The following is a 10,117-nucleotide window of genomic DNA, read 5'->3' on the forward strand; positions in this document are numbered from 1 at the left end:
TCGGCAGGGCTGCACCTTTTCCCAGACTATTCCTATAAGGGTAGCTCTGGCGATGCTCCCCTCTGTCGTGCCTTTTGCCAGCCCAACGTAAAGACCTCACACTGCATTTTGGAAGGCAGAAAGCCCCAAGTCGGTTTGAATTTCAGCAATAAAAGTGTAAACCAGCTAAACCCAACTTCAGAATCATTTTTACTCTTCATATGGGCTCCAGAAGTCCCATACAATTCTGCACATGGGGAAAAAGAAAATTTCGTCTTTTTTTTTTTTTTTTTTTTTTTCCCCTTGTTCAGGCTATGATTAACCATTTCTGACAAACCCACTGAGCCTGAGGGCTGGAGCTACAAGCCCGTGAAATTCTGCTCCCTCGCCATCTGGCCCCGCTGGGTTACCCTCGTGCACCTGCTGCCTGCAGGTTGCCGGCAGCCTGGGGAGCAGGGGGCACCTTGGGGCACCTTCATGGTCATTTCTGTCTTCCCCAGCTCCAAAAATTTGGTTAACATGGCCCCAGCTGATGCAGATGAGTGCCAGGTGGTGGGGGAGGCGGGGATGCTGCTGGTGTAGGGGTTTTGCCAAGGAAGCCCTCTCCAGCTGTGGTCGGGCTGGCACAAAATCAGCCCTGCTACAAGAAAATAATAAATAAAAAAATCTGTTTAGGCCTATTGCTGCCACAGTTTTCTTTTTTTTTTTTTTTTTTTTTTTTTTGAGGACTGGGCTGTCCTCATTCTGCAGATTGCCGCCTCCTACTAGGTTACCATCCTCCACGGCCAGGAGAAGCTCATTAGCTAAGAGCAATTCCAGGGCGCTATTTTAAAGTCTAAATGCCCTGACTTTTTCTTTTTTTGGGGGTGGGGATATCCCATTTGCTCACACCACCTGACGTGATGTTAAAGAGTAGACTTTATGCAGCCTACTTTCAGCCTAGATCCTTAAATCTATTTAGGAATTCAGGTCCTGTTTGAGTACAAGGGGAAACGGGGAATTGGTGGCCAGGGATGCTGAGGGCCATGAAGAAGCCACAAGAGAGCTGGCACCTGTTTCCAAAAGCATCTGTGAGCCATCATGCTGAAATACCAGCTATTTTCCACAGCTATTTCTATTCTACAATACTAAAAATAAAAGTTAAAAATAAATACAAGCCTTTTATTCCCAGTCAGGTACTGCTGGATGCTGACACTCACTTGGTAAACATCCAGACACCACTAGAGCCACAGCTGGTGCCAAGAATGCCCATCTGCAACTCCCAGCAGGAAAAAAAAAAAAGAAATAAAGGATGAACTTTCAATCATTCACACCTCTGCCTCTTGGCACGGACCCACTGGGCTGGGTGCACCCCCTGTGCTGCTCCACCTGGGGCAAGCGGTGACCCGAGAGCTCCTGCCTGCTGCTCCACCTTGCTGCTGCTCCCCTCCTTATTAATAGCACAGCGAGTCACCGACATCCCTGTTTTAGGCAAAAACCGCAGCCATTTGCTAAAGCACTCCCAGGAGAGTTTTCCCGTTGTAAAAGCAAATATTTATATCTGCTGTGCTCTTGGAGGCTCTGGCTACGATCAGTTCTTAAAGTGAGATTTAGCTGAAAGACCTGATTTATTAAAATGAATAAACAAAGCCCTGTGAAGCGAGCTAATTCAGCCTAAATAAAGCATTAAGCTCTGAAGAGCGCCCATCACACACACACACACACACACGTGCCCATACACACCCAGATGCACACACAGCCCGGCGCCCCGTCCCCTGGGCCATGATCCCACATCAGCTTCACCCCCACAGCCATGCTGTGTGTACATTAGGCTACGTATAAATAAATTTATATTTATATAAATTAGCACGTGCAGGGACTGATAACAGCTCCAGCCCTACAGCCAGCCAGCCCTGGCCACCCCTGCCCAGCTGCTGGCTCTGCCAGGGCTCGGTGCCTCAGTTTCCCCAACTCCAAAGCTCCAATACAATTATGTTTTTACCCACAAGGAGATTAAAAATCCTAGATTATTTAAATCCGCAATTCTTTTCTGTAAATTGGCCTCTAATTGTCAATTATTTGCTCACGAGCACTCTTATGGCTGGTGCTGGAGCAGGCTGAAGCAGCTTTTATTTTGGTACTCGGTTTAATGAGGTTTTTTGGAACAGCAGGGCAGGGGCAGCATCCATTCTTGCTGCTCATCACATATTCATTATTTACATTGCCTGTATCCCAAGTAACTCGGCCCAGAAAACAAATAAACGAAAGCTGAAGCGTACACAAAACATCTGGAGGTGCTGCCATTGCTCCCAATCACTCGCAAGGCATGAGGGCACGGCGATGGACTGGGCCCGTGTGCCTGCTGAGCCAAACGGAGGGGGTTTGCCAGGGTGAGGACCCCATCCATGGTACCCCATGGGGCTGGAAGTGCCCCTCTCTTGCTCATAAGTGATCCTCATCATTTGGAAAAAAAATAATTAAATATAATGACATCATTTCTAATGGATAAGTGGAGTTTAATTAATCATTTATTTATTTTTTGTACATTTGTTTTTGGCATCTGAGGGGCACGTGGGGGGAGATGCTGAGCGAAAGGCTTCGCCACCAGGCTGGGAGGAATCAGAAGAAGCCCCCAGCCTCCTCCAGCCCCAGCCGGATGGGTTCGATCACCCCTTGATGCTGAGCCAAGAGGCGATGCAGGGAGGTTTCTGGTCGGAGCGGGGAGGCAGCAGCCTTGGGAGCTCTTGGCCCCTGATAGTAAATACAGCTGGTCACATTAGAGCTCTTGAATAATTTATGGGATGACTCTTCAAAATAGTAAATCCTCCCTCCCCCTCTCCCCTCCCCTCGAGCCTGCTCCATCCTTCATCAGATGGTGTGGCTGGTGAGCGGTCTATGAATATTTAAGGAGTTTTACTAAATTCATAGAACCTTGTAAAAACGGTTTAAAAATGTCGAGCGAAATATTTGCATGTCGCGTTTCACACCAGCTGCGCAGCTACAGGGGCAGGACAGGGGAGCCAAGTGAGTGCTGGTGTAAAATTGCCTTTATTTGGGGCCAAATGGGAAGGGAAGGGAAGGGAAGGGAAGGGAAGGGAAGGGAAGGGAAGGGAAGGGACGTTTCCAACAGTTTGCTTCAGGTTCTGTAACGGTGGGAGTGAGCTTCCCCGCCTGCCTCCACCACCTGGCCCGGTGGTGCTGGCTGAGGGCTGTGCTCAGAGGAAGCAGCTCTTTGCATATTTATGAAGGTGATCGCTGGTGGTGAAATATGCAAAGCGAGGAAGTTGATTTGGGATGCACGGAGACCTGGAGCAAACAAGCGCCGCTCCCCGTGGAGGCTTTATGGCAGCCCCCGAGACCTCCAGCTTTAATGCTGCTCGCTTCGTAACAGCCCCTGGCTGGGGGGGAGGAAAGAAAGGTGAAAGTCTCCCAGAATCGCTTTCATAATTCCGAGTTTCAAACTAATGTTGATGAGGACATCAATGCTGCTGAGCATCCGCTGGGCTCTCGGTGTAAAACGCCTTGTATTCATCTCAAGTGTCAGGATGTGCAAGAAATTTTCAGGTGCTTGTCTGGGTCCCCGTTTGTATGCAAATGACGCTGTAAAATCTCTTAGTCTGAAAGAGCTGATTTTAGCTGGTGTCAGTCAAAGTACGGCAGCTTGTCAGAACCGAGATGCTTTGATTCTTCCAGGTCAAAACAACCCCAAATTCCTGATGGAATCTGCAGGCGGTTTAGAGACATGACGGGCAAAATAAAAATGTTTTAAACCATTTTCCTTTTTGAGGAAATTAATGTCTGGGGATGTTCAGGCAGTGCCTGGGGTTTGCAGGATGGTTTCGGGGACCAGCCTGAGGCTCACAGGCTGCTGGGATGGGGCAGGCAGGGCGCGGGGACACCCCAGCACCAGGCTGGTTGTTTTACCTCATCACAGACCACGTCTTGCTGCAAAAGACAAAGAAGGCAGGCAGTGCCCTGCAGTGAGCACCCACCTCCAGCTCCAAAACAGATGGGGTTGCATTGGCAGAGGTGAGCACAATGCGCTCGCAGCCACACAGGCGGTTCTGCATCGCAGCCCCTATCATTTACATGAGGAGCTGCGAGGAAATAACATATTTTAATAACAGCATGCCTGTATCCCTCGAGGACTGGCTGATAAGGCAGTAATCAAGTTTCACCAACACGGAGCCGGATTCCACAGCACTCGTTCCCGAAGATAAGGCAGGCCTGGGGACGGCGGGGCACCCTCTTCCCACCGGCACGCGTGTGCTCTTCCAGAGAAGTGATTTCCCCATTACCCACTGCATCAGACTGCAGCTGGGATATCTAAAGCCACATCAGCTCCCGACGTGCTTTCATCTAATAGCCCTGATAACCACATTGGCTTCATTTTCATCCTGTGTTATTAATTCACGGTGCCTCGGGGAAGGAAGAGCCTCACGAGCAGTGGGAGTGGACCACATACCGCAGCGTAATGCCTCCCTCTCGCTGGTGCTCCACGGTTACTTCTTCAGCAAGGGCCTGAGAGAGCTGATTTGCAGCCAGCAGCAGCATCCCAGGCCCCTGCCTGCATGCAGAACAGAGGAGAGGTGGCTGCACGGAGCATAGAGGGAAGGGAGGTTAAATCATGCAGCAGGGAAAGGTGCCTGGACCCTTCTGCACCACCCATGCTGCTCACACTCCTCATGCTTTCCCCCAGAGCATGGTCAGCGGGATGTTTTCTCAACACAACCTCACTCTCCATTCACTCCCTCAGACGCTGGGTCCCTGAATTTGAGGTTTTCAGAAGGCTGAATTTCTGGCAGGGGGGTTTACGGCTGGCTGCCCCATTTGCACGAGCAAATTTGAACCCTGGGACGGGCAAGCTCCTAGGCAGGAACGTGAATGCCTGCTTGTCATTGTGCAAATACAAACGTGCAAACGTGGCCCACGTCAGCCCAGCAGGGCAAGCACGAGGATGAATTTACTGAGGCATTAAAGATATAATAGCTCGGTGCTACATAACTTTGTCCTAAATTAAGCACACGGAGTGGGTAGCTGGTAGAAAGTTCTGTTGGACATGTGGTGGTGGTGCCTGCAAACTCCAGTTTGGAAAAGTGGGAAAAAAAGCCCAACTGTTTCCCTTGACTTCGTCTACATTTTCAAGGTCAGTCATCGCGTCCTGTGTATGGAGAAGAAAATGCTAACACTTCTCCAGCTGTTCCTAGACAACTGAAATCTGCTGTTTAATTCCTGGGCCATTTGGTCCCCGTCTCCAACTTTCAGCTAAAAATGTACTGATCTCTAAAAGGCTGAGGCAAGAAGAGGAAAGAGCTTTTCATGTTCTCGAAAAAATACAAGGAGACACAAGTTCCTGTGAGATTTTTTACCTCCTTCACGCCATACCTTCAGTCCCATAATTAGGTCTCCTGTCATTTCTTTTGATGCTCTGCTCCACTTATCCATGGCTTTCTGACCCTGTTTCCATATCTGGTAAGATTTTTTTCCATTACTGCTCTCAAAAGAAAAAAAAAAAAGGTACTGTTGACCTTCACTCCGAGGACTGGAATCGGTAGGAACTGCACTAACTTTGTATGTCAGGGGGATGGTCGTGGCCTTGGAGCAGGACCTGGCAGAGCAGGCGCTGTGCAGTGTCCCAGGTGTTATCTTTGTCGGCTCTCTTTGGCACACCTAAACCTGCCAAACACAGGCTGTGAGCACACGAAGCTGAAGGGGCTGGGTGTGCAGGCAGACACAGTCATTCTGCGTTCAGGTGAGGGCCAGGATTTATTACCAGTGAAACCTCCCAGCCCCTGAGATGGCACAGGCTTCCCGTCAGGTACCAGCAGCGGGCCGGTGTCCCCAAACGCCAGATCTACAAGTAGCTTAGCCATGTGTAACCCCCTCACCTTCTTGTCTGGGGGCTGTTTGTTGAGAAAATTGGAGTATCTGCTGCGTGGAAGCCGGCCACCTGCTGCCAGGTGACCTTTACGGTGTCACCCATCAGCGTGCTCTCAGCTGATTTCTGTGAACTCCACGCCTGCCACGCAGCCAGCCCCTTGGAGGAGGACACAAAAACCCAGGAGCAGCTCTGGGCCAGGTCAGCAGGGCCAACACGAGAGCACCCCACAGGACTATTTGGGCCTGAATTTCGGCGTGGTGAATTCCTCCCCCATCTCCATCTGCAGGCATAGGTCCGGGCTCACCTCCCTCCCAAACCTGAAGCACTCGGGTGCCCTCCCAACCCAGCCAGCACCCGGTACACGTTCTGATTTCACTGTCAGCCCTCCAGCAGCAGCACTGCCTCCCCTGAGACCCCTGCTTCCTCCTGTCGTGTCCCTGGGGAGGGATGCACGGTGAGGTGGTTGAGGAAGGCATCTTGCAGCCAGCCTGGGCATCGCCATGGAAACTCCAGCAATGCTCACAGGCACTGTAAGTAGCCGCAGTTTTCGTGAGCACACTCACAAGCAGCAGCTGGGATCGGGTCCTTCTCGGTCGTCTCCAAAGGGGCAACAGGGTAGTGCTTAGGAAATTAAGGAGAGGCATCAAGCTACTTTGAGTGCTGTAATTGCTGCCACGATTCCTCTGCAGTAAGATCAGTCTCTTCCTTGAAATGCTCAATATTGCTCCTGTCTCCCAGGTTTTGCTCTGCTAACGCTGCTCACTCAATGCTGTGCTGCTGGGGCAGGCGCTGGCCCTGCCGCTGCTGGCGTCCATCCCTCAGCACCCCAGGGCAGGACTTCACCACCCACTGCTGCTCCAGAGCCGGGGGCATTTCTGTTTCACGGCTCACCCCACGTACCCCCAGCTCCTCTCCCCATGCTCCAGGACACTGGGGAGAGCAACTCACCTTGTTTTTAGGGTTAACGTGTTTGCATTCATATCCCGAGCCTTGCTTTCACATCTATAACTCATTTTCCAACGTCTTCAAGCAAATTTCACACTGTTGGAAAAATGTCAAGGGTTTAATCTGATATGTGTGATATTTACTGGTGCCACTAGGGAGAGAGATGATCACATCTTCCACTTCCCATCACATTTCTTACGAGAGTGGAAGCGTACCAGGAGAATTCACCGGCTGCAGCTATACATCGTGTATGCAAATGAACATAAACCACACTGAGGAGCACAGACAAATAACTTCGGATGTAAGAAACCCAAGGAGGAGCTTATGAGATGAAAGCTTATTGTTTTTTTTTTTCCCCTTGATGGTCTTAGGATACGTGGCTGCACCAACCAGCCTCACCACAGCTGCAGTTTAGCTGCATCATGAAGCAGGACTTGGAGCCCAGGGCTGGATTCCTGCAAGCCTTGTGCCTGGTGACAGATGGATTAAGAATGAAATTAGAGGTAGCAGGAAATAGGCGGATGGATAAAAACCTCAATGAATCAATACCGGATTTTTTCCTCAGGCAAATTTATTCTCTGGAATATTAGGAGGAAACAATTCCTCCAAATCCTCAAAAATACAGAGGGGAATGATCTGTGAAGGAACCAGCCCTGGAAAGCCCACCTGAGGGTGAGAGTGGTGAAATCGCAGGTGAGGAGGATGTCCTGGGCTCCCCGCCCTGCCCAAGCCTCGCCTCCCCTGAGGGAGGATTTGGGCAAACCCAGGCAGCAGCTTCACAGCCCATGGCCACCCCAGGCCTGGCTGCTGCTTCTGGGCAGTTTGGAGGTGCCATAAGGAAGAGAGGGAGGAAGAGGAATTAATTCTATCTAAAAATGGGTGGGTTTTTATTATTATTAAGGGAGAGATCCCCATTTTAGAGCCTCAACCCATGCAGGGCTCTATATCTTTTTTTTTTCCAGTTGCTAAACACTGCACAAGAAAATGAGCCACAACCAAAATGCAGGCAAGGCGAAACTTCACACGAGCCCTAATTACACTAATTGCCTCCTCTTTGGCTCACAGGTGAGCTGCGAGGGACCAGGGAGGCAGAAATGCAAGGGAGACCCCAGCAGCGCCTGCATCTCAGGAAGTAAATGCTGTATTTTAAAGATCTTTTTGTGGTGAGCACAGAAAATGCTGCCTTTAGGTTGGTCCTCCCCTGACTGCCTGCAAGCAGGGGCCGTCGATGTGCTTGTGGGGAGAGGGTTGAGCGTTTTGGGTGTGTAAAATGCATGTACATGGATATGTCATCCCCGCCTGGCTGGCTTCAGAGCAGCCTCCCCAGCCCTCAGTGTTAAACTCCGCTGTTATTAATGCAGGGCGTTCTGCTGATGGCCAGATATCAATCAACATTATTGACTTCAGTAAATTTTGTGCCAAGCTTATAAATATAATTTAATTTCACCCAGACCAAAGGAAAAAAAAAAAAAAAAAAAAAAAAACACACACTGCATGAAAGCAATATTCCTAAGGATTCATTTTGGACAGACATTCGGATCTCAGAAATAGGACATGAAGTGTTTGTGGCGAGGAATATGCTTAATTAGATTCATGTCTGAGAAGTCCCCAGCTGTTCTGCAGACAAACAGAAATATCTGAGATTTCTTCCAGCTCTGTGGAGACGCAGAGATTGGCTTCTCTCCCTGTTGCCCCAGCCTGAGAGATCTGCACGTATGATTATTACCCGGTGCTCTGGTTCAGACAATGTGAGATGCCACACAATCTCTGAGCACACAGCAAATATCCCAGCATTTGGTTTCATGATTACTTCCACCCCGTTCGCTTCGGCATCTAAAAAAGCCTTTGCTTTTTTTTTTTTTTTTTTCCATGTGAAAGGCTTTCTGGAAGTTGGACATAACACGCGTTCATTATGAAATGAAAATACCTCATGTGTTCAGGATGGAAAAAAAAGCCCTGGCTTTAAAGAGAGCTTTGTAAGCTTATTAAAAACAAGAGCGCTCACCATGCCTATCTCTCTGCCAAATGAAAAATTCCCTCTTCTCTTCTCAGGCTTGTGAGTGGCTTTGTGTACCCAAGACATCTCTTTGCAGTGTCCAGCACATTCCCATCATTAGCCTAGATTGGGATAAAATGAGATGCCAGGAGGGGACTGCAGAGCAGCCACACCTGGACACCACCACCAGGGAGGTGAACCCACTGCTGATAAAGCCTTCTCAGCTCCCAGACCTTTGGACAAAGCCCCGTGCTGCAGGTTACTGTCATCCCCAAACCTCACATCTGGGGTGAAGCCAAGATGAGCCCCGTGTGCCAAAACCAGCCATAAACACCCCTGCTCAGTAGGAGAAGCGAGCCGCGACCACGCCGCCTGGATCCGCATCCACAGGGCATGGAACAGAGTCCAAATACAGAGGAAAAATGCAGACTGGGAGCTGCAGCCACGATTTCCAGGCTCATCCCATGTCTCGCTCCCCGCTGCTCTGTTTTTGGGGGTCCTGCCACAGGCAGCAGGAGCACGGAGGCAGGGGGCATGCAGCAAGCAGCAGCTCCCTGGGAAAATGCACCATGCATCCCTGATAGAGCGCATCCAGCCGTGAACTCAGGGGCAGAAAGGGCATCCTCTCTACTAGAAATGAATACAAAACTGAGCCCCAAGTGGGCCATGAGGGACACAAGGGACACGGCTCAGTGTGGGCAGTTTCCCCTGAGCCCAGCACTGCTGCTTCTGCCCAGTGCCAGCAGAGCTCACCTGCTGGGGATGGAGGAGCAAGCCAAGGCCCCAATCAACCTGATATTGAAAACTAATTTCCCAAAAAGAAGCTGGAGGAGGACACAGCTTTGCAGGGGGAGACACAGACTTTTCTAGCTGGCTGGGGACAGACATCTCCCCCGGGTGGCTCACACATCTATCGCAGCCACCTCCCCTTCCTCCTCCTTCATCATAGCCACGTGGATTATCTGAACTCTCCCCTTCCCCCAGCACATCATTTCCATTTATCTTCCAGGCAATTAAGACTGTTTAAAAGATGATCGCTTTGGCCTTTAAAGCATTTTTTTCTGAAGTGATGCCTTAAAACACTGCTTCAAATATTGTGGCAGTCTGGGTGTTTTCTGTTTCACTAACGGGCTGGTAATTGTAATTAGTTTGATCGTGGGGCAAACTCCAAATCTGCTCTGAATCCATTCCTTTGAATCTGGTTAAAAGGCGCTTTTTGAGCTGACAATCATTTTGACTGCAGCGTGTGCGAAAGACTCAAATTTTCAGCTTACGGGAAAGGCTCGGTTTACTGCTGGGCTGAGAACCCATTTCCGAGCTCTCTGGCATCTCTGGGT

The 10,117-nt window shown here is 50.0% G+C and overlaps 1 long non-coding RNA gene across 1 annotated transcript; it reads left to right on the forward strand.

Annotated features, from left to right (window-relative positions):
- The first annotated feature begins 2,822 nt into the window (after positions 1-2,822).
- Positions 2,823-9,875, forward strand: LOC311441893. The gene is made up of 3 exons (XR_014696322.1): positions 2,823-2,982; positions 7,850-7,916; positions 8,837-9,875. It is a non-coding gene; the product is annotated as an uncharacterized lncRNA (long non-coding RNA).
- Positions 9,876-10,117: the final 242 nt, after the last annotated feature.

Source organism: Aythya ferina (assembly GCF_964211825.1).
Source record: "Aythya ferina genome assembly, chromosome: 10".
Taxonomy (NCBI): Eukaryota; Metazoa; Chordata; class Aves; order Anseriformes; family Anatidae; genus Aythya; species Aythya ferina.